Genomic DNA, 24,697 nt, shown 5'->3' on the forward strand with positions numbered 1-24,697 from the left:
CACACATATACACAATTATAAAGAAATCATGCGCATATGTGTTTGTTTGAACTGGGCTTAACTCCAGAATTTTCTTTTTACATATCTCCTTCAGGGTTGCTATGAATATAATTTTATTTTCACATTGTGTACTAGAAATTTAGACCTGATCGCAAAAGTCCCGCAAAATATCCCAGATGACTGCAGCCCAGCTTGTCTTACTGTGTTTAGAGGCAGAGCCAGCACACGGGTCTCAGAGCCAGGTACAAGAATGTTTAAATGCTTGTCACTACCATGTCAACTGCTATTATTCAGTGTCTATTTTTGCACTAAACAACTCAGAGTTCAGAAAACATCCTGTGTGTGTTCTCTGTCTATTGAACCTCAGTGCCCTGTGAATTGCGGTCACGTAACATTATATTATTGCAAGTGGCTTTCCACAGTGCTTTTACCAACATGACACCATAGAAGGCAGCAATTTGCTGCCCCTAACCATGGACAGCATGCTAGAGGACTGCTGGACCAAGGCACTAATCAAAAAATAATACTTGTGAACAAAAAAGTAAAAATATGATGAAAGGAAGAAAATAATGGGCTGTTTTCCTGCTTTCTTGGCTGAGGAATCTGATCTGAAAGTTTGTGTACATCTTGACTTTGGCTAAATCAATTTGTCTGCAAGAGGCAAACATTTCTTTGCTGATTTACAGTTTCTTATTGGGTAGTTTTTTCTAGCAGCTAGCTGTATAAACCCTATTCATTAGGCAACTCTAACCATTCTTTAGCTGCTACAATATGGAAGGTTCTATTAGACTATAAATAACAGCAGGCAGCCAAGCAGACCGACTTCTGTCTATGCAGCTTCTGCCCTGTAAACATCTACAGTAGTGCAAATTATCATTCCTGGGCAGGTGTTTAAAGGTGGCTCCTGTAGCTCTCCACACTGGGCAAAGGAGAGTAACCCACATCTCCTGGAAAGGGGTGGAGAGATTAAAAAACACAGCCAAAAGGGAAGAATGTGCCATTGTGATCAGGTGTGACTTTTCTCAATGCAGAAACAAAGCAAGAAGGACCAGGCCTCAGAGACATAGCAAGGCCTGATCTCTGGGTGTGTCTGTGAAAGAATTTCCAGAAATGATTTACTGAGACCAAGCCCAATCTACAGAAAGGGGGAAGAGGGAGAAAGCCATAGAACCCCCTGCTGTCTGAGAGAGAGAGATAACGCACAATCATTTGACCCAGCAGTCAGACTTCTGGGTCCATATCCAAAAGAAATGAAATCAGTCTGTCAAGGGACATTCACGCCCCATGTTTATTCACTGTAGCATTAATCATGACCGCCGAGATACAGGCTCAACCTAAATGCCAGTCAGCGGATGGATAGGTTAATAAAATGGGCTGTCATTCAACCTTGAAAAAGGAAATCCTGCCTTGTGCAACAACACAGAAGACCTTGGAGAACAGAGTTAAGTGAAATAAGCCAGGCACAGGAACCAGATTCCACTTCTAGTGAAAACCAACTCATTTGCCAGGGATGAAGGGAAAAGAGGAAAGCAGGGATTTGTTAGCCAAAGGGACATAACTTTAGTCAGACAAGAATAGATTCTGGAGGTGTGCTGTGCAACGTGATGACTATAGTAATATATGATTGACAGTTGCTAAGACAGACCTTAAACGTACACAAAAACATACATAGGTGAGGTGATGATGCAGCACATTGATTTAATAATTTCACAATGTACACACAGACAAGGATAACACAGTAAACACATAAGTACATGCAACTTTGTCAATCAGAACTTAATAAATGTTAGGCAGGTGGATCTCTGCAGTTTGAGGCCAACCTAGTCTAAAGAGTGAGTTCTAGGATAGCAGGGCTACACAGAGAAACCCTGTCTCAAAAAACGGAACCAAACCAAAACAGCAACAACAAAAGAGCATGGTAAATGTGAGAAAACTTATTCTGTAAGTTTATGAGTCATGTGGGTGATGGTTTTTCATATTTCAGTTTTCCCTTTGCCATTCTTTCTCTGACCACTGCTTGTATATGCTTTTTGTTTATTTTCTGGTGGTGAGTCCCTTCCCCTCAAGATGGGAAAACCATTTTTTATATTTTAACAAGCATTTTTTCATACATGTTGCAAAGATTTTTCCTAGTATATAATTTTTCTTTCACTTTGTGTATTTACATTTTCAATCTACACACACACACACACACACATTGTTACAGTATTTCTTTTCCCAGGACCTTGTACATGCTGGACACACTCTCCTCCACTGGACTGTACCTTCACCAACCAGAGATTTTAACATTCACCCTCCAAGTCTCATTAATCTTTTCTTCACTTTCTCCCTTCTCGAGAATTGTATGTACCGTGGTCTTTCCCTCTCTAAACATTGACTACACACTAGTTACTAATCTGTTCTTGTGTTTGTGTTTCATATATTTGATATATTTGGAAGCTCTTTTACTTTATATATTAAAGTAAGGATCTAACTTCATTCTTTTCCAAAACAGCCAATCAATTTCCCAGGGATTCTTTATTGAACAATCTACTCTAAATACTTAGAAATGCTCTAATTACTTAGGAATTGGTGACTCTCTTCCTGAAGGGTCTTTTTTTTTCCCCCAATGCAGAGACAAAGCAGGAAACATCAGGACTAGGCCTCAGAGACATAGCATGATCTGAAGTCATTGTCACACTGACCCTGTAAGGGACACGTTAACCATGCCTGCTAGGGGCTGGCTACAGGTATGCCTGACCACGCCCTCAAAGCTGATGCTCTAGAACCAGAGTGATGGAACCTAAAAATGTAAATAATTTTAAAGTGTGTATAAGACTCTAAGGGGTGTTTTCCTCTCAATTTTCCTTATGGGGCTGGTTTTTAAAATTGGAGCTAAGAGCGATGATTATACATAAATTATATACACACTTAAAATTTCCTTTTCTTTACTAGTCCATACTAGTTTTCCTCATAAATAATGTATTAGGAAGAAAGATTTTTCTAGTACAATCATTTGTCTTAGTTACAAAGGCACAGCAGAGTAAATATTCAATTTAGACTAAGAGAATCAGAACCAGGAATTTTTTCCCCTTGGGGTAAGAATAGAGGGGAGATATCCCCTCTTCCTTCAGTTAGGGCCAGGACAGAACTAGCTAATTGTGACAAGTTTTGTTTTAATGACCCTAAGAAAAGATGCTAGATCCCCTCCGTATAACTTGTTCCAAACTGTAATGTTCTCCAAAAAAATAAAAACCCACCATGTAGCCATTGAAGTAGTTCTTCTCTTTAAACCAAACTGTCTCATTACTTGGTGGTGACTGTCATCTGGCTTTTGTCCTTTGGATTTGTCTGCAGACTAAATAATCCCAACCCTGTAGATCAGTGGTTCTCAACCTTCCTAATGCTGCGACCCCTTAATGCAGTTCCTCATGTCCTGGTGACCTCTAACCATAAAATTTTCATTGCTACTTCCTAACTGTAATTTTGCTACTGTTTGAATCGTAATGTAAATACTTTTGGAGCTAGAGGTTTGTCAAGGGGTCACAACTTTATTTTGTGACCTGCTTTATGCTTATCTTATGCTCACATACTTGAGAGCAACTGCAAACACCAATTGAGGACCAAGGAAACACACATAAACACATGTTCAAGGATGACCACAAATTCTCCATTTTAACTCTGAAATTCTGTCTCTTACTCTGCTTCTTAGAAGGTGAACTATAATGAACCAATTTGTTTTTTGTTTTTTATTTGAGTGAAAACTCAGAGGAAAGCTCAATATAGCTCTTCCCTCTGAGGGGCAGAGAGCGTGAGACTGGCTACCAGGGAGGCAGAGATGTGAGCTTATGTATCAGGTCTTCCTTGTGCAGACACTGAGAAGGTCACTCTATTATGAGAATGAGCTTTGAGCAAAGGGCTTATCCTTTCCTGGGGAGAGGGGCTAACAAATGACAGTCCTTGTGAATACATAAGATAAAACCATTAAAGGAAAGAAATAGAGAAAGGAGAGTTCCAGTTGCAGAGCTAGGTCCTTGAACAGTACAATGACAAATGGCACAAGACAGAGCTCACAACTTCTGAACTAGTTTGTGCTACAGACCTACAAGAACATAGTTTTTCAGCTGAATTCTGGGTCAAGGGGTCTCAACCAAATAACTGGTCTTAGCCTATTCAGGCCACTGTGTCAAAAATATCTTAGACTATTTGTCTTAGTGTTTTGTTGCTAGGAAGAGACACCATGGCCACACCAACTCTTGTAAAGGAAAGGATTTAATTGGGGCTGGCTTACAGTTTCAGAGGATTAGTCCATTATCAGCATTGTGGGGACATGGTGACAGGCAAGCCGACATGGTGCTGGAGAAGCAGCTGAGAAGTAGCTGGATCTCCACTCAGGCAGCAGGAAGAAAAGGCACTGGGCCTGGCTTGCCCTTTTGAAATGTCAACTCCCTCCCCACCCTCACCCCCAGTGACACGTCTTCCAACAAGGCCACACCTCTTAATCCTTTCAAATGGTGCCACTTCCTGTTGACCAAGCATTCAAATCTATGAGCCTATGGGAGCCATTCTCATTCAAGCCACCACAACTATTGATTTATAATTAAAATTTATTGTTCACAGTTCTGAGGTCTGGAAGGTCTAAGATCAAGGTGCCCTCAGATTCTGTGACAAAGCACGTTGAGAAGGTTGGGGAGACGGAAAAGCCACTGTCCAATTCTTCTCTAAGGGTGACTAATCACCTATATGCCTTTGTGATCGAATCAAATCCGAAAGGCCCCACACCTAATACTGTTGCCTTGGCAACTATATTTCAACACAGGACTTGGGAGGATAAATGAATGACTTACAGGAACTGGATACATAATGTCTCGCTCACATTCCGAAGCCACTTCTCTTCTACACACCCTTTCACCTGCCACCATCAACAGTCCTCATTCCTGCTGGTCAGAGCCTCAGGTGTGAGGCCCAGGGATAGGATGCAGAGCCAAGTCTCAGGTGAGTCTTCCTCAGAATGAGATGATAAGGGTGGAACAGAACTGGGAAGTACAGTACCTGTTGCCATGAGACTTGGCTAAATTCCCACTTCCTCTTCTTTCCCTAATGCATTCATCACTTTTACCACCTTTGCACCTGAAGGGACCAGTCCCCCGTTTTGACAGCCATGCCAGGCAAACATGTGCTCACCTGACCTTGCTGGGCCTGTCCTGCTCACTAGGAGGTCAGATGCCCTCCTCGTGGCAAGGAACCAATCAGAAGTTTGCTGGCAGGGCTGTGCTTTATGGCTCTGGCTGTGCTTTACACAAGTGCACAACAGTGACGTGCAGAGCATAGCAACTGCCCTGGGAGGGCCATGGGCCATAACAACCAGTTGACCAATCAACACAGGACAGGTTGTCCAAGCCTGGAGGCACGCCAATCCTGAGCCTGTGCGTACCCCAGACACTCCCCTTACGCTGCCCTACAAGATCCCTGTCTCGTGGCTTTTGGGATCTTTCTTCAGCCACCCACCATGGTGGATGTATGAAAGGCCGTAGCTAATGGGGTTGGCTCTTTAAACAACTGCAATAAAAGGCTCTTTGCTTTTGCATCGAAATGGACCTCTTGGTGATTTGGGGGTTCAGAATTTGGGCACAACACACTCTCAGCAGGTGACACATTCAAGTCACCTAGATTAAACCCTCCAGGGTGAGGTGTGGCGATGACACACCTAATCCCAGCAGCTGCAGCTACGAGGCTGAGGCAGGACGATCACAAGGAGTTCAAGACCCGTCTGGGTTGTAAATAAAAAGGCCTTATCTCAAAACAAAACCCACCTTTGGAAGAGTAACCTTTTCACAGCTTGAACCCAGATGATCGGGGTTTTGGCCAAGTGTGGGAACTCCATGGCAAACTAGCATCTTGGTGTACTAAAAAGGAAAAGGAAATGCTCAAATTCAGCTCAGTGTTTGCAGGATACATCAGACATGCTGATAGATGGGAAGCAGGAGGGTGTGGGCTTCGGGGAATGGAGCGATGGGGAGCACGGGGAGGCTGGAGGATGGGGGAAGGTGGAACACATGGATGGCAGGGCTCAGTGTCTTCTCTGCTAAGCCATTGACTCTGCTCTGAGGTCTCCAAAGGAAACAAAGGTTTGGTAACAGCATTCACACTCATCTCTCGAAGGCTCTTAGCCCCGGCAGCTGTACTTACTCCCTGACCAGTAGTGGTCCCGGAGAAGAGTTTGCTAAGTGTAATCTTCGCCTCCCGTGATATTTTAGAGGTTTCCTAGCACATACATTCATGTGCAACCACACACACACACCACACACAACCACACACAACCACACACACACACACACACACTGGCCTGGGATCCCGACCCTTGCAAACTGTGTCACTGATCTGTCTAATCTGGTTGTCCACTTGCTACACGATTCTTTCTAGAGTGTTAGCTCGGTGCAAACAATACAAAACTGAAGACACTGGAGCAGTTTACAGAACACACCATAACAGGTTCTGCTCTGAGATTATCCACGCAGGCAGGAAGTGTTTGCCAGCAGGTGGCAGAGGCTCCGTGGGATTGTTTTGTTTAGGAAACAGCTCTCACATCAGCAAGCTGGGGGCTCCAAAAAGCCTTTATTGTTTTAACTTGGGCACTTGGTGTTTGGCCAGCTGCTCTGACATTTCATGATGTGAGTGACTCAGTGGGGAAGCAAAAGGCAGCTGAAGCCAAGCTAGAGAACTTTCTGGAAAAGCTATGCACCCTCCAGAGAGAACTAAATGACTTAGGCAGCAGGCTTTTCCCTCTGCCTAAGCTCTGAGTCCCCTTGAGAGTCGTGCCAGTTAAAGAGCACCTAGTCAGTGTGCACACCCACGGGAAAATGGGGAGCACTTCTTTTACTCTAACTTTTTTTTCCATGTTGGGAGTGGTCACGCATGCTTTTCATACCCCGCGCTTGGAAGGCAGAGGCAGGTAGATCTCTGAGATCGAGGCCAGCCTGGTCTACAGAATGAGTTCCAGGACAGCCAGGGCTACACAGAGAAACCCTGTCTAGGAAAAAAAAAAAAATTTTTTTTTTTCATTCCCTGTGGCACTCAGTAAAGGTTTCGGAACTAGGTTGGGGCGGGTGAACTGTCTCCAGAGGGTCTTGCCTGAGCAGGCCCTCTGATAAGCTGTTACTTCATGCTCATTCCTTCTGTGATCGGTAACTTTGAAATAAAGCATATAGCCAGGGAACGGTCCCACCTCCTAGGCAGGGGAGCCTCACCCCTCCCGACTGTGGATGCCTCTCAGCTCAAAGCAAGATTAGGAGAATCCAGTGTTGGCAACAGATAAAGGGATCCGCGGAAGCCAGGGCAGCAAAGGCCCCAGGAAATTTACATAAGCCTGGAGAAGCAGCGGCTCAGAGTGGCAGAAGGGGCCCTGAGAGAGAGCAGAGCAGAAGAAAACATCTGTAATGGGCTGTGAGGGAAGGCCAGGGAGCTGCAAGGGTTAGAGCCGCCGCCACCTCTCCACCTACAGACAGTCACACAGCTGCCAAAGCAAACCCTTGCGCAGCTGGCATTTCTTGTATTGTCATCCCTCCGTCCCAAGGCTGCCGAGCCTTTGAAGTTGGCCTCGGTGTGAAAAGCTGGGAGGATGTGCATTGAAGATGCCCTTTGAAAGAGCCTTCAACGGAGCAGCTCGACTCCGAAGAAAGCAGAGGTGGCCGGGAGCGGGGCGGGCAGGGTCGGGGACGGGGGGGGCGGGGGGGGGCCTTGCCAGAGCCCAGGCAGGCCGGCTTAACACTAACTAGAGCGAGCTTTCTTCCAGTGACAAGGCACAGAGGACAGCCCAGCCTCATGGGCCTCATCCAGTTGCTCCTGCAGCAGCCGAGAGGCAGACACACACACACACACACACACAACACACACACACACACACACACACACACACAGAGAGAGAGAGAGAGAGAGAGAGAGAGAGAGAGAGAGAGAGAGAGAGAGATCCTAAGGACAGTGCTCTGAGTCACAGTGAATTCCCTAGGGAAAATCACTTTGGGGCTGTCACTTTGGGGCTGTCAGCATGGCTCAGTGAATATAACGGTATGTGCCGCCATTCCAGACATCAGGGAACAAAACAGCTTTTACAGGTTATCCTCTGGCCTCTACATGCGTGGAAATAAATATAATGTTAATAAAAATTAAAGAAAAACAGTTTTTGCCAGGATGATACATGGCCACAATTCCAGCATTTGGGAGGTGGGGGGAGAAGGAACAGGAGTCCAAGGCTAGTCTCAACTACTTAGTTGAGGTAAGCCTGAGCTACAGGAGACCCTGTCCAGCCCCCGCCCCCCCAAAAAATAAAACCCAGAAATAAAGAGTGCTTTGCTGATCTATGCTCCTGAATAAGCAATGATCTAAATGTTTAACACAATACCTTTACCAAAAAAGAAGACAAGGAAAATGGAAAGGAAAGCAAAAGCTGGTGACTAAGTTGTGGGTGGCAGCAGACCATCAGAGACGAGGAACCTGCACCTGCTCTGAGGGAGGCTTGCCAGATGAAAGAGAGAGAGAGAGAGAGAGAGAGAGAGAGAGAGAGAGAGAGAGAGAGATCCAGTCAGCACGGAAGCTCATGCAGCCCATAGCTGCAGCAGTTGGGGGCTGAGCCAGAATGGGGAGCCTCTGAAGGTGGCCCCACTTCCAAGAGGAGCCAGGATCTGGAGTTTTGTGTTCCAGGAATGAGTCTGAAGGGGGAGATCAGGACTGTGAGCCCGCTGTCCTCTCCATGAGTCCACCAAGGACTTGGAGAATGTTTCCCACAGGCACCAGAAAGGGGAAGATTAGAAGCTCTGAGAAGAGGGCATGTCCCAACAGAACTGCATTTCAGCTTGAAAAGTACCAAAAGGTCACTGGCTTCCACCCAGGCCACCCAGAATGCAACACTGAGAGTCACACAGCCTCAGACTGAAACTGTTCAGGAGCCCCAGGGCAAGTGGAGGAAGCACTCGGGAGAAAGAAAAAATTCACTTGTCGGGGCCATCCAATTAGGCAGGTCTAATGAAACAGACTCTCGCATGATGAAGCCTTAAGAGTGGTGGCCGTGGCCATCTTTGTGGTTCAAGCATGCATAGACTACCACAACACACACAATGGTATCAGGGATCATGTTGGAATAGTCAGTGTATTACAGTACCCTTAAGTATGTAGCATGTTGTTTTAAACCAGTGGTTCCAGAGATGCAAGACTCTTCCAGAGTCTTTTTCTTAATAATTTTAAATGTGTCTTGCCTTTTTAATTCTCATGCTTTTCACAAGGGAGTTCTCCAAAAGGCTGCAAGACACTTCATACCTTCACGGCTCTGAGAGCTGATGGGAGCTATGCTTATGTGTTGTGTTGTTGTTGTTGTTGTTTGCTTTGAAAACATGCCAGTGGGGGCTGGACAGACAGCCCAGCAGTTAAGAGCCTACTGCTCTTGCAGAAGACTCAAGTTCAATTTCTAGCGCCCACATCAGGCAGCGCACAACAGGCTGTAACTCTAATTCCTAGGGATCTGTCTCCCTCTGCTGGCCTCGGTAGGCACTGCGCTCACATGCACACCCCTATGCGCAGGCACCCACCCATGTGCACACAATTTTTAAAACTTTAAAAGCTGTTCCAGTATTCCTTACAAAGCGCAAGTATTGAGAGACTTTATCCACATGAGCAAAGGCCTTTGGAGTCCTCAATAACTTAGTAGCTTAAAGGAGTCTTAAAGCCAAAAAAATGTGAGAACTCAGGCCCAGGGGAAGCAGTGAAGGTGTCATCTTCCCTGTTCTCTGTTTTAGCAACTCAGTAATAGACTTGGCATTGGAGCAGCAAAGGATTTCATTTTTGGGAAAACATTTAATGTAATTGGGTCAAGTTTACTTGAAAAATCAAAAATCAGTCATATTTAAATCTGATTTTGAAAGTTATCATGCATTGTAATTTATATTTGTAAGTATCTAAGAAGGAAACATCTTTTTAAAATAAAACAACTGAAGTTTTTACATATTTAGTAGTGTGCTATTAAAATCAAAACATATGCAATTCATGTATATTTTGAATAAAATATTTAAATTTAACCCACAAGTATTTACTAGCAGTTAACCATAAATTGGGCAAAAAAAATTCCTCATAACAAGATGAGGAATTACTATCTACAGAAATAAGCATGAAATGACAAAACAATGTATGAAGTAGATAATTATTATTTATATATTCTTACTTCATTGTTCTTTCCTTCCTTTTATTATATGTGTGTGTGTGTGTGTGTGTGTGTGTGTGTGTGTGTGTGTTGCCAACACATATGTATATGCAACATGAGCATTCCTGGTGTCCAAGGAATCCCAAAGAAGGCATGGGATTCCCTAGACCTGGAACCTCAGAGGTACTGTGTGGGCACTGGGAACTGAACCAGGTCCTCTGCAAGAGCAACCAGTGCTCTTGCTGCTGAGCCATCTCTCCAGCGCCATTTGTTACTCTTATAAAACAGCCAACCCACCATCAGAATAGCTATAAATGTACAGTAATAAATCCAGATATTTTCTGAACTTTTATATACATATAAAAACCGCAGATCAACACCAGTTTTGCTCTCCTCAGCATAAAGGTGGACTTCACATATGTGTACCTGAGGAGAGTGACCATCCATCCCTTCTAATGCTCCAGATGCCAGCTGACGGGGAGTGTCCTTCTGTGTATGTTTATCTTATTGGTTGTTGAATAAAGTACTGTTGGCCAATGAAGAAGCAAGTTAGCGGGACTAGGAGACAAGGAGGGTTCTGGGAAATGTAGTAAAGAAGTATAACGATCCAGGCAGGAAGTGACATAGCAGACAGACTCAGAATATAAGTAGGAAACGCTCTCTTGTGCTTCCTTTTCCACTTGCTCTCTGCTCTGGAGCCACCATGTGATCCCAGGAAGATGATGCCAGCGGAAGGCATCCTCAATAAGATAAGTCTTATAAAATATATAGATTTATGATAATTAAGACTGAGCTAGCATATAAAAAATCCTAGTCAATTGGCCAGCAGCATTTGTAACTTTTATAAGTCTCTGTGTATAACTTGGGACCTTAACATGGCAGCGGGCAGAACTCTGATGGCCTGGCGGAAAGCGCCCACATGGCGACAGGACTCGGGTGGCTTCGGTGGAAAGACTTATTGTTACAGTGAGCTTCACAGCATGAGCTTCCCTGGGCCCTGAAGTTAGGGGATCTTGGGCACATTCATCTTCTCACCTGATTGTTATGATAAATCTTTCCACCAAAAGCCGCCCGAGCCCTACAGCTACCTGGGCAGTCTCCAGCAGCCGCCTGAGTTCTGTCTGCCGAGTTAGGGCCCCAATTAATGCACAGACTTATATTAGGTACAAATGCTACTTGGCCAATGACTAGGATTCTCATCTGCTAGCTCAGTCTTAATTATCAGAAATCTATATATTTTATAAGACTTGTCTTATGGGACGCCTTCCATTGGCGTCTCCCTTGCCGGTGGATCACATGGTGAATCTGGAGGAAGAGAGGGCCCACTTCCTTCTACCTTGTTTATGTATGAATCTCCATGCTATGTCATTTCCTGCCTGGATCACCACTTCTCTACTACATTTCCCAGAATCCTCTTTGACTCCTAGTCCCGTCTAACTTGCTGCCTCATTGGCCAAACAGTATTTTATTCAACAATCAATAAGGTGAACATACACAGAAGTACATTCCCCATCACCTGATAGCCTTCTGAAACAATTTTCATATTTCCACACCACCTTCTGAAACAATTTTCGTATTTCCACACTGCAGGTATGTTAATTGATCATAGGGAAGGATCAGCTTTACCCAGACTCGGCCATCTATCCCCTTCCGATAGGCTTGGGTTCTGTCACAGGCTAAGTTGAACCAAAACCCGCACTGTCTAATAGACACGAAGTAAACAAGGGGAGGATCTAAAATATCACAGAGCGTGAGTGCATAGAAGATTGGGGTTCATTTCGCATTGGGTTTTTCTGAGTATAAACTAAATGTAAGTTAACATATGGAACTTTTAACTTAATTTTTTTTTCTGTGTATAAGTGTTTTGCTTTAATGTACTAGGTGCAAGCCTGGTGCCCTCAGAGGCTAGAAAGGGGTGTTGGATTCCCTGGAACTGGAATTATAGACAGTTATTAAGTCACTGTGTGGATGCTGGGAATTGAACCTGGGAGAGCAGCCAGTACTCTTTACCACTGAACTATCTCTAGCCCTTATAAATCAATTTTTAGAACCAAATAAGGATCTTACAAAGAAATAAAATACCTTTAAATCGTCTGTAGCCCACTATCCAGAATAAGCTACCTTAAAATATGCAAGAGGACATTTCTTTTCAATTTGTTTGTTTGTTTTGTTTGTAAATGCACACATGCCCATGCCCAATTTCACACGCTTCTAAAAACTTGATGGCGCTGGGATTTGGTGGCAAACGCCTTTAATCCCAGCACTCTGGAGACAGAGGCAGGCAGATCTCTGTGAGTTCAAGGCCAGCCTGGTCTCCAGAGCAAGAGCCAGGATAGGCTCCAAAGCTACACAGAGAAACCCTGTCTCTAAACAAGCAAACAAACAAAAACTCGATGACAACGTAGATCCTGTTGTAGTCTGTCATTCCACCATTCTGTGAGCACCTTTCCACTTGAAGTAAATTGGAGATAATTGTCTGAAAATGAAACAGTATTCCAATGCCATGGATGTCCTCACTTATTGAACCTCTCCTCTGTGATGAACATTAGACAGTTGCTAAGTTTCATTCTTACGAATTTTCAAAATCCTGGTGTAATTATTTGGTTATTTTCTTAGGGGAAAATGATGACACAAAGTTTTGGTGTCATTTAAGGACTTCTGATGTCTTTGCCAAACTCCCTTAACAGCCGTCGTCTGACTCGAGTGGCCCTATTGTGCACATCTCCCAAGCCCTCTGCCTGAGCAGCATGTTATCTCTCTCTCTCCCTTTCATCTTTGCCAGTTTCCCTGGACACTGTGAAAGCTCATAATTATTTAATTTGTATTTCTCTGACTACCAGTGAAATAAAATATATTTTATTATGCCTGCTGGCCACTTTCATTTTTTTAATGAACTACATTTTTTTTATAGCCAGCACCTTTGCCTGTTTTCAAATTGAGATGAGTGCCATATTTTTAAAGATGATTTTCAAGAGTTTCTTTAATCTACATTAAAGTCTTCAAATTACTTTCAAAAGTACATATTTTCTTCCATCCTAAAAATGTATGTATATGTGGTGTGTGTGTGTGTGTGTGTGTGTGTGTGTGTGTGATATATTGTGAGTGGTGTGTGTATATGATATATGGTGTGTGCACTCCTGTGTGTGATGTATGGTGTGAGTGGGGTGTGTGTGTGTGTGTGTGTGTGTGTGTGTGTGTGTGTGTGTGTATTTTATGGTATGAGTGGTGTGTGTGTGTATGATATATGGTGTGTGCACTCCTGTGTGTGTTGTATGGTGTGAGTGGTGTGTGTGTGTGTGTGTGTGTGTGTGTGTGTGTGTGTGTGTGTGTAAGCGTGCATGCAGGTATGCCTGCATGTGTGCTTGGAGGTCAGAAGAGGGCACTGTATGTCCCTCTGTTGCTGTCCACCTTATTCCTTTGAGGCAGGGTCTCTCCCTGATTCTGGATCTCTCACTTTTTTTTATTAGGCTGGCAGTCAGCAAGCCCCTGAGATTCTCTTGTCTCCCCAACAGTGTTGGGTTACATGCATGTGTGAGATGAGGCCAGACTAGTTTTGTGGGTGCTTGGCTCTGAAATCAAGCCTTCATCATTGCACAACAAGTGCTCTTAACCATTGAGCCATCTTAAGTGTGCAGATATTAATGAATTATCAAATGTGAAAACACTGTAGAGAGAAGGTAAAAAAAATTGCCCATTATCTCACAATATTATCTTTCTTCTAAAATTGTACAAACTAAACTCAAATCTATTCCCTTCTTATCTCCACAATGTAGCTCTTTCAGCTGGTCAATCTGTCTCCTTTCAGGGAAAGGCTTTTCCATAGCAAAGATCAACATCAGGAACCATGAAGAAACTATGTAAAATTCTTAATTAAATTTTTTTCCATTAACTTTCCATTTTTTCTTAGATGATAAGTAAGTGTTCAATTTTATATTCTTCTGATAATTATATGCTTTCACTTTTGACAATTAGCTTCTCGATTCATCTGGAATATATAATGGCATATGGTGTGAAGCAATGATCTAATTCAGTACAGGCTAAGTGATGATCCGTAACGTATATTGAATTATCCAACTCTTTAAAATTGGCTTCAGGGTCTGGAGTGATAGCAAACCACTCTTGCAGAGGACCTGAGTGGGTTTCCCACCACCCACATCACTCGGCTTGCCTGTAACTCCAGCTCCAGGGATGCAATGCCCTCCTCTGGCCTTTGCAGGCACCTGTACTCACATGCACATATATGCACATACACATTAATAAAAATAATAAAGATAAATCTTTAAAACTGGCTCAGAAGCTACACTCATCCTTTTATCATTTGTGCTGTGTGCTTTTTTTTAAAGATTGATTTATTTATTAAGTCCAGTGGCAGGATTTGAGCCACCAGCAAGGAGGGATGCCAATAAGGCATCCGATTAGATAAGTCTTATAACATATATAGATTTATGATAGTTAAGACTGAGCTAGCAGATGAGAATCCAAGTCATTGGCCAAGCAGCTTTGTACCTAATACAAGTTTCTATGTATTCATTTGGGCCCTAACTCAGGTGGGCGGCTGGCGTAAAGCTCGCACGTGGCGGTGGGGCTCAGCGGCTTTTGGCAGAAAGATTTATGGTAACAATTATGTATACAGTGTTCTAACTGCACATTTGCCTGCACACCAAAAGAAGGCACCAGATCTCACTATAGATGGTTGTGAGTCACCATGTGGTTGCTGGGAATTGAACCCAGGATCTCTGGAAGAACAGGCAATGCTCTTAACCACTGAGCCATCTCTCCAGCCCCATGTGCTGCATGCTTTTGACAAAGTTTATATTTCACACCAGATCATGCAGGACAGTTATAATGTATTAGAGTCTTAAATTTAGAAGTTTTCTAGTTATTCAGTTTATTCTTCTGATGAACATTTGAATTACTTTGCCAACTTGTTTTAGGAGTTTAGATAATTATGCCATGCATACATATTTGGGGGGAACAATTAATATTTTCTTTATGTTCTTGTTTTTAATTTCAGGCAGAATCTCTCTTAGAGCCCAGGTTGATCTGTAATTTGTTAGGTAGTTCAGGTTAACCTCAAACTCAAGCTCCTCCTGCCTCTGTTTTCTCGGGGCTGGGATGACAGACTGCAACTGAGTGCAGTCTGAGTGCAACCACTACTTTCAACAACTACTGTCTTCATTCAGGACCACCAGAGCTTTTCTCTCTAATAATTAAAGTCTTCCTCAACAGAGCCCATCTGGATTTTTTTGTACTTTTATTATTGGAATGTTTTATGTTTTCATCCATCAGGATGTCTGTAACTAGGAAAAGATGAAGTTTTTTATTGTTGTTGTTTTGTTTTGTTTTTTTAAGTACATTCAGGCCTGTTAGTCAAAGTAAGTCAAGCAGAGCCAAGCACCATGGGGTGGGGGTGGGGGCGGAGGATGGAACACCCAGCCTGTGTTCAGGAAAGGTAAATAGAAGTTCACTAGGAAATGGGGTTTCTGTCTCCTCAATGTGGACCATCGGTTTCCAAAGAAACACTATTTTTTAAAATGTTCCCGAGGGTCTAATATACCTCACAAAGTGTCGATTGTTCTTCAGTGCTTGGTATTATATTTTCTGGCAATTTCCTTTTCCTACTGGTGACAAAGAACTTGAGCTCTCCATTGCTTTAACTCCAGAGGTTTCTGGCCCCTGGTTGCTGTGTGTATGATATTCCTGAAGGCCATCTACCCTAATGGGTCTTCTAAAACATTAGTCATCATCCAGTGTGATGAAATGAACAAAATTAATAAAGGGGGAGAGGGGAGGTGTATGATTTGCTCACCTTACACCAAGTATCAGCTTGATAATGGCTTGACAACCTTTAAAAACTCCAAGAAAGCAATACTATCACCAATCCTTTTCTAAGCAGGTCACAGACAGAATATATTAAAAACACAGCTAGCTCTAAACTGGATTAGCAGCGGAATACGGATGACCCTCACGCATAAATGGACAGGTATAAAAATATTATATAACTTGCTCAGGTATTTCACAGAAGGAAGACCATACCTGACAGCCAAGAAATGCTTGAAAGACGAACCCCTTCACGGGCAGTGGTGCCAAGACAGTGGCTGCCATCTCAGAACTGCTTCTTCTTTAAAACGTGTTCTAGCACCACGTGTTAAAACTCTCTGCTGGATTGAGAACATGGGAAGAGGGGGGAGGAAGCTACGAGAGTGAGAAGGGAAGAAAAGGAAGGATGCAGAGGTCATGAGGGAGCAGAAATTTTGAGTCAGGTGTAGATTAGAAGAAAGGACATATGACAGGTAGGATTTTAGTTGGGGGGGTGGTAGAGGAGGAAGGGAGGGAGAAGGGAACTGGGATCGTCATGTAATTCAATCTTGTTTGTAATTCAAATATATATAAAAAGAAAAGAAAAGAAAAAAACCTCTCTGCTGGTCTGGATGTGAGTGTAAATTGGTTCAATCAGTTCAAAGAGTAATAAGACATTACTTGATAAGGCTATTCATCCTTCATAATCCAGCAATTCTATTTCCTATTATTTTTCCTAGAGAATTGTTTGCACACCTCTCAAGGAAATACATGTTAGGATGTTCTGCGGGGCTGTTTATAGCACTGGAAAACTGGAAGCAACTTATGTGTTCATTAATTGGAGACCAAGAATGTACATCTATTATACTGTGTTGTGTTGTGTTGCATTGCATTATATTGTACTGTATTAGTGAGCATCCCACCACTGTGACAAAATACCTCAGACAATCTAATTTTCACAAGCGGGAGTGGAGGCTGGAGAGACGGGGCAGTGTCTAAGAGCACTGGCTGGCCTTCCAGAGGACTCAAGGTCAGTTCCCAGCACCCACTTGGTCTCACTATGATGAAGTAATAACATGGCAGGGTGCAAAGTGGAAGAAACTGTCCTCATGGCAGCTGGGAGGCAGGGAGAGAAGGAAATGGGCATGAGCTCCAAGATCCCCCTCAAGGGCTCTAGAAAGATTTAACTTCCTCTCCTGTCTATTACAGGTCCCATAATCTTCCAGTGGTGCCACAGGCTAGCAGCCAGACTTCCAACACGTGGGCCTTTGGGAGGATGCTTCCGATATAAACTACAGATGTAGGTTCAGAAAATGTTTTCTACTGAGTTAAAGAAATCGTCAGATTTAGGGGCTTGGGGAGTCACTGTTGACAGTAAGTCACCAGAAATGACTGCGTGGAGGTTGACTTTTCATTTCCTAAAAAAACTGGACATTAGCAGAAAGTACATGTTATTTTTCCACTGAGCTCCAGGAAGAAAAAGCCAGTTTTGCCAAAAGATGTTAGAATTGTTATAAGGTAATAAGAATTGCATGATTCACATTCCCTTTATGTCTGTGCTTTCAGAAGGCAAAGGGAATGCACAATTAGTTGGACTCTGTATCTTATTTCAGATCCTAGTCCTAGAAAACCACCTTCTGATGTATTCTATATGTTGTTACATTTTCATGTATTATTTATCTGCTCCATTTGTGTATGTTCAGTCTTCTCAGGCCCGTGTGGAATGAAGTATGGGTTAATGTGATAAGCACTTCACTGTTGTGTAGGTTGGTGGGTAGATGGATTTATGAAGTACACGGTTATATTATTAATTTCTCCTGAGAAATATAATCACCAAGTAGACTGAGAAATTTTTTCATCTGCTTAGTGCATTTGCTTAACATATGAAATCATACTTAGGAAAAAAGCATTCCAGGGACTAAAGAGATGGCTTGACGCCTTAAAAATATAGTGCACTTGTAGATGGTCCGAGTGCAATCCCCAGCTCCCATGTGGGCAGCTCACAAACCCTTGCAATTCCAGCCCCAGGGCATCCGATGTCCTTTCTGGGCCTACAGAGGTACCCACACACATTCACACAGACACACTCATACACATACATACAAAAAATAATAAAAATTAAAAATAATATTATAATGTTATCACAGCCCCCAAACCTTTAGAAGTTCCACTTTCTCTTTGAACCTACATGGGCATTCCTTAGCTGGGTATCTACAAGGTTCCAAGTGAACATTCTAGTTTGTTTGTCTTTGGTGCCCAATATTAGCTCTTTGCCTTAGCCAAATTGAAAAGCCAGCTGTTCTCTGAGCACACCCCACTTCCCAAATTCATCATTTAGAAATACTGTTTTCTGTGCTTTCCCCACCATAGAATGCTATTTGTGCCCAGCCATCCATCCCAGAAGCAATTTAGAAGTAACAACAGATATTCATATTAACTTAGTTAACTCTATACAACTCTATATAGATAAATATTAGTGATCCCATCTCACAGATGAGAAAAACAAGCACAAACAGGTAAATAACCTTTGCAAACATAAACAGCTCATGAGAGATGGAGCTGAGATAAAACTCAGCTAGCCTGGCCCTAACATCATGCTCTAGCCAGCGACTGTAAAGAATTTCCTGGCTCTCGGCCCTTATGATGGAATGTAAGCATCCCATCCTCACAAGCCTCTGATACTGATGTCTGCATCTCTTATCTTGTTGCACAGGAGTTGATATGTCTCTGCGTTTGTAGTAGGTAAGATCTCCAGCACAGAAGCCAGAGACCGAATGCCAGCTCAGCCACTTATCACATATGTGGCTTTAGATAAGTTACTTAACCTCCTAAATCCCTCAACCAGAGTGTCTTAGTCAGTGTTATTGCTGTGAAGAGACCCCATGACCATGGCTACTCTTATAAAGGAAAGCATTTAATGGGGGATGGTTTGCAGTTTCAGAGGTTTAGTCTGTTACCATCATGGCAGGAAGCATGGTAACACTTAGGCAGGCATGATGCTGGAGAAGGAGCTGTGAGTTCTGCATCTGGATCCACAGGCAGCAGGAGACAGAGTCACTGGGGCCTGGCTTTAGCGTTTAAAACCTCAAAGCCCACCCCCAGGACACCCTTCCTGCAACAAGGCCACTAATAACCATGGCGGTTTGAATAGGCATGGCTCCCATAGGTTCATATATGTGGATGCTTGGTCACTAAGGAGTGGTGCTACTTGACAGGGATCAAGTGGTTTGACCTTGTTGGAGTAGGTGCGGCCTTCACATCATAGGGCACGGAGACTGAGTGAATCTGTAATAATTGCTTACTGGCGTTCTTGTTTGACATTCTAACAAGTATCCAAGCCATTCTTGCACTCAGTGGGAGCAGTGGTACTAAATTTTGGTCTATGGTATATACCAGAAATTCTGTCACCCACTGCTGGACTTGATCCTCAAAACTCCCCACAATATATAGACTCTGCATTTTCTCCTTTTATGCATTCTTTCAGGGTACAAGAAAAGATACTACAGCTCTAGAAGATAGATGTGCACTAGACAGAAGGAGTCAGGGTCCCTGAATGGCAAGTGATTCCCCACACCCCCTCCACTGCCACGAGACTGGAAAATGACTATAAACTAAGACTTATTGAACTCAGCTGCTGAAAACTGGGGGCTGTAAGGTAGTCTTCTTATGCCTTTTTGATGTCACTGAAAAAATCCCATAAAACCAGTATCATTAGGTTCTCTATAATCCCAGAATCCAGATTCTGTTTTTTAAAAGCTTTATTACATTTTATATATTTGTTTTGGTGAGTGAAGGTTGAAGGTATGCATACCACAGCTCCTGTGCGGTGGTCAGATCACAACTTATGAGAGTTGGTTCTCTCCTTCCACCATGTGGGACCTGGGGTCAAATGCGGGCTGTCAGCCTTTGTGGCAAGTGCCTTAACCCACTGAGCTGTCTTGCTCTCTCAATATTCTGCTTTTCTATCAGCTCATGAGTATGCTGGTTATAATAACTCCTTCAAACCTTTGGTCCTTTAGCCATCTAGCCTTTTACTTGTTCTCAGGAGAATACTCTGCTTCCTATAACACAGACAAAATAGAAGCCATGGGATGGTCCACTCTCAACCTTCTACTGTCCATGTAGCTAGCTGAGAGCCACGTCCACTCTCCTCTTCCCTTCCTTTGGAAGAGAAGAGGCTCTTCTCCCTAGTCTCTGGTCTGTTATGCTCAGAGCCATAAGTAATTCCGGTCCCTTTTCTATCTTCAACCTTTGAATCAGCATTCTAACAAGCTCTAACCATTCCCATCTTAAAGATAACCAAGACAACAGCTTTCTCTGGAACACACTATGGTCTCCACTTCTCAGCTAGGATCTTCCCCCACCCACATCCAGGGTCTAAAGAGTGTTCTGCAGCCTCTTGGCCACCTCATCTTCCACTTACTATGCCACTTAAGTAAATCTAATTTCCATCCATGTCACTCTATCCAAGGACTCCGCTAGTACCATTCAAAACATCCCCGTCAGTCATCAGCTGTCTAATGTTATACTCCACACAAGTCATCCCTTGTTCTTTCTGGACCTGTCTTCTTCCTGTCTTGTACACTACCTCGACTTGGAGGGCTTGTCCCTCTCTTCAGTGTCCTGTTCTGATATCCCTCTTACCTGTTATCCTCTTCTCAAATGACCCCACCTACCCCATAGACTCAGTTACCATCTCTATCCTCATGACTGTCAACAGAACACTTTGAGTCCTCAGCACCTGCCCACTAGCTTCCAGATTCAGGCATCAAGCTGTCTCCTCCGAAGCCCCAAAGAAATCTTAAGCTCACCCAATAAAAATTAACCCAACAATATTATGTCTTGAATTTTACTCTCCCCCAAAAGTTATGCTGAATTCTTAAGCCCCTGTAATCAAGGGGGTAGAGTGAAGCCTTGACTGGGGACAGAGTCTTCACAAAGTAATCAGGCTAAAACATAAATGAGTGAAGGTTCTCTTCCTATATGATTGACGTCCTTAGAAAAAGGGGGATTTCACCAGGCACGGTGGCTTACACCTGTAGATACTTGAGAGGCTGAAAGCATGAAGTGTGCTGTAAGTTTGCAGCCAGACTGTGCTTTAGAATGAGACCCTATTTCAAAAAAATATCAAAAAGGTGGGGCAGCAGGGATGACAGGGAAGACCGGATACAGAAGACTCTAAGATGAACAGCAGTATAAATGATAATGAAATAAATTATTCTGATAGTCTACAAGATAAAGCCAATGGCTGATGTTTCCAATGTACATGTTCATGGTTAAATAAACTTCACTCCTTAAAGAAAGATTGTTAGCTTACTATCCTAAAATTCATATTAACTCTTTCTGGCTTATCTTTACTTCCATCAGGTATGTATGAATTAATAAGTATCTTTTTGTAAGGCTTGGAATTTCATGCATACATGGCTAGATATGTTCTTCCCATCAGAGTATTTGTAAAGCAAATGTGTATCATTCCGTGGTCTTACTGTTTCATGTACAGCAGTCTGCTATGTGAGCAGGTTAAAATGTATGTCTTCTTCATCCATTGGGCACTGTGGTGGTTTGCAGTATTTGAGTTTCACAACTAACACTGCTATGGATGTTTTTCTCCTGGCGCACACAGGAGAAAACTTGTGCCAGTGCTAGGTGTATGTCAAGGACATAGCTAAGGGTAGACTCACTGTGCCATATGATGTCTATTAACTAGTCTCACTGATTCCAACATCTTAAAATCTGACAATGTCTTGGCGAGCTAGTGAAGCAACTGTAACTCCTTCGTAGTTCCACTAGGGGTATAAAATGGCACAACCATCCCAAACAGTGGTGCCCAGCAACAGATGGCATTTGTTAAAGCTGAAGGGACATATGAAAATGTGATGTCCCAACAAAATAGGACCATTTGTGAGCAGTCTGTGAGAGGCCCACTCCTCCCTGTGGGTCATACACTGGATGGTGGCCTTTGGGGTCATAGAGAGGCCCTTAGGTCAGAAGAGCCTCCTAGTTGGGAAAAACTTACTTCAGTAAGCTGCCTTGCCCTAACATTGGGAACAAGGTGTTCTCATTGCCCCTCTGCTCCTTCTTCCTGCACACAGGCCCAGTCACACCACAGCTCAGTAACACCAACCGGCCCTGACCCCTCCCCATAAAGCAATCAGCTGGCTTGAGAACGATGGTATGTGTGTGATTAGAATATAAAGTGTTTCACATTTTACTCTGACTAAACAGATGTTGTGTTGCAAACATCCCAACACTGGCTTTTCCTTTCAACTTCCTTATGGCATTTTCAGTAAACAGAAGTTGTTAATTATGGCAGAGATCAATGCACAAAATGTTATCAGTAACTTCCGTTGTTACTTGTAATATGGGGACCGTTTAAGGTGTCCTTTATTACCTAGGGGAAAATAGACCATATTCTAGATTTCTTCTGTTTTTGTTTATCACATTTTGAAACAGCATTACTGGTATATATAAAATTCATACATGTAAATTTACAGCTTTTGAATATTTAAGTATATATTCTCAAAGTTCTATCACAATCTAATTAGAGAACACTTGTGGCATCTAAGTATAAACTATGGCTTGTTAGTCTCTCCTTGCTCTTTGTTCACACTGAAGTCTGAGTGACATGAATCTACTTTCCAACTCTGTAGCTTCGCCTGTTCCAAGTGTTTCATATGAATGAATCATACAGTGTGTGGTCAGTTGTGACTGCATTGTGGGGGGCACATCTTTTTATGCCATCTGACACCCTACTGTGTAGAGTATGGCTTCTCGTTTATCTTTTCATCAATCATGGACATGGGCTTTCTACTTTTTTCTGGCTATTTTGAGTACTGCTGTTATAAATGCTCACATACAAGCTTTGTGAAGACTTACATTCCTGTTTTCTTGGATGCACACACAGGGGTAGAGACACAGGTCAATGGTAACTCCATGCTTGCCTTTGTGAGCCTGTATCAGCCTACTCTGTCTGCAGATACACTGTGTTCAATCTCACCAGCAATGAATGAGGCCTCTGATTCCTCTAATTTTTTTATTACAATAATTCTAATGGCTAAGGAGTTGTATTTTGTTGTGATTTTAATGTGAATTTCTCTAAAGGTCAAATTTTGTTGAGTATTTTTTCATGTAGCATTTGCTTGTTTGTTTATTTAGACAGGGCCCTGTATAAGCCACACTACCTCTGCCTTGCTATGCAGCTGAAGCTGACCTTGAATTTGATCCTCCTGCCTCCACCTTCCAAATACTGCTATTACAAGCAGGGTACACTGCGCCCCACTGCCATCCCCAGCTCTTAGAGAACATTTGCATATGTCCTTTTGAAATTCTTTGCCCATTTTTAAAAACGTGTTGTATTTTAATAATTGTATTAAGAATTCTTTAAATGTTATGAATGTACAACCCCAAAACCCCTTAGTTTCTTAGTCCATTTTTGAATGTAGGTGCATAGTCTAAGCAAGTTTTTCAAGCATACCTTCTAGTTTAGCACTTTTCTCTTCAGCTATATCTTAATATGCTATTCAAGAAATCTAAAAATATGACCTTATATAAAATGATTTAAATGAGGCCATTTCATACTAAAGATATGGTAACTACAATTTAAAATTTATATAAATGTCTTACATTTAGATACACGTTTCTCAAAACTACTTGAGTAGTACTTCTAAAATCTGTGCCTCTGCTGTATATAAGTGATACCAGCACTTGTGCAGAAAGATTAAAATCTGAGCCTTCCCAGCCAGCATAGTCAGCCATGGCTATGACTGGTATCAGAAGATAGAGGTGACAGGATTATGAGATTAAAATCATCTTGGGCTACATAGTGAGACTCTGTCTCAAAACACAAACCAAAAAAAATCATCAAGTTATTTTAAGACTTGGATTTTTGGTCCTATTCAGAATCTGTTCCAAAGACCTGATCAGTGGAGGGTATAATAATAAATAAACTGGAGGGTAAAGCGGAGATTGCAATAAGCTCAAGCAAAGGGAAAAGAGTAATTCAATAAACATTCACTTAAGGATCGTTTCCTGATTTAGTAAGGCTGATCTTCACATGAGTCTTTGAGAAACCAGTGTCACTATTTTGTAGAACAACTTTGTGGCATTCTCAGTTTACATGGGTCTTGCCTGTGACTGGTGACCTACATGGCTGTTTGGTCTGGCTGTCTTTGTTTCTGCAATGGAGAGAGAGCTTGCAGGCACCAAGGACTGCGAAGCATCACTGTTGTTACCAAGGAAACTTAGATGATCTTCCTTTGAGGAATACATTTGAGAGCTGGGTTTTCTCTGGCCTAAAGGGATATTTTAGCACAGAACCCACGAGAATGAGTTTCAGTTCTAGAGTTTCAGGGAGGAAAAAGTGATGAGAGATAAGTGTGCCATCACTGGTCTAACTCTTCTCCGAGCGCTACCCTACAAATACGGCCCCAGGAGTGCACACTTGGTGTGCAAGCTCTCTTCACAGTCCCTGTTAGCTTCCTGGGGGATGGGAGGGTGGTGAAGAGACTTTAGTCCAAAAAACATGTTTTACACATCTGAAATGCAATTGTGATGCAATTTTCACAGAGATGCTTTTACAGTTTTAAAGCCAAATCCTTGTTAAAACCTCAGTCTGCTCTCCCGGATGAGGGGCTTCCCATTTAACACCATTTCCTGCTTATGTGTCCCTCTAGTTGTGGTCACAGGCTCAAAATCACTTTCCTAAGGAAAAGTAATTATAAAACATATAATAAT

General features: G+C 42.7%; 1 long non-coding RNA gene across 3 annotated transcripts in view; it reads left to right on the top strand.

The window, feature by feature from the left end:
* LOC118237982 overlaps positions 1 to 24,697 on the top strand; it is a 39,974-nt gene that overhangs the window by 8,399 nt on the left and 6,878 nt on the right. For 2 of the 3 annotated variants that reach the window (XR_004772057.1, XR_004772055.1), the window contains exons 2-3: positions 4,799 to 4,974; positions 22,057 to 22,136. This is a non-coding gene — a long non-coding RNA (uncharacterized LOC118237982). The remainder of the gene's footprint in view (positions 1 to 4,798; positions 4,975 to 22,056; positions 22,137 to 24,697) is intronic. The other variant, XR_004772056.1, reaches the window with a different exon arrangement.

The sequence above is a fragment of the Cricetulus griseus genome (genome assembly GCF_003668045.3).
Source record: "Cricetulus griseus strain 17A/GY chromosome 1 unlocalized genomic scaffold, alternate assembly CriGri-PICRH-1.0 chr1_0, whole genome shotgun sequence".
NCBI lineage: Eukaryota > Metazoa > Chordata > Mammalia > Rodentia > Cricetidae > Cricetulus > Cricetulus griseus.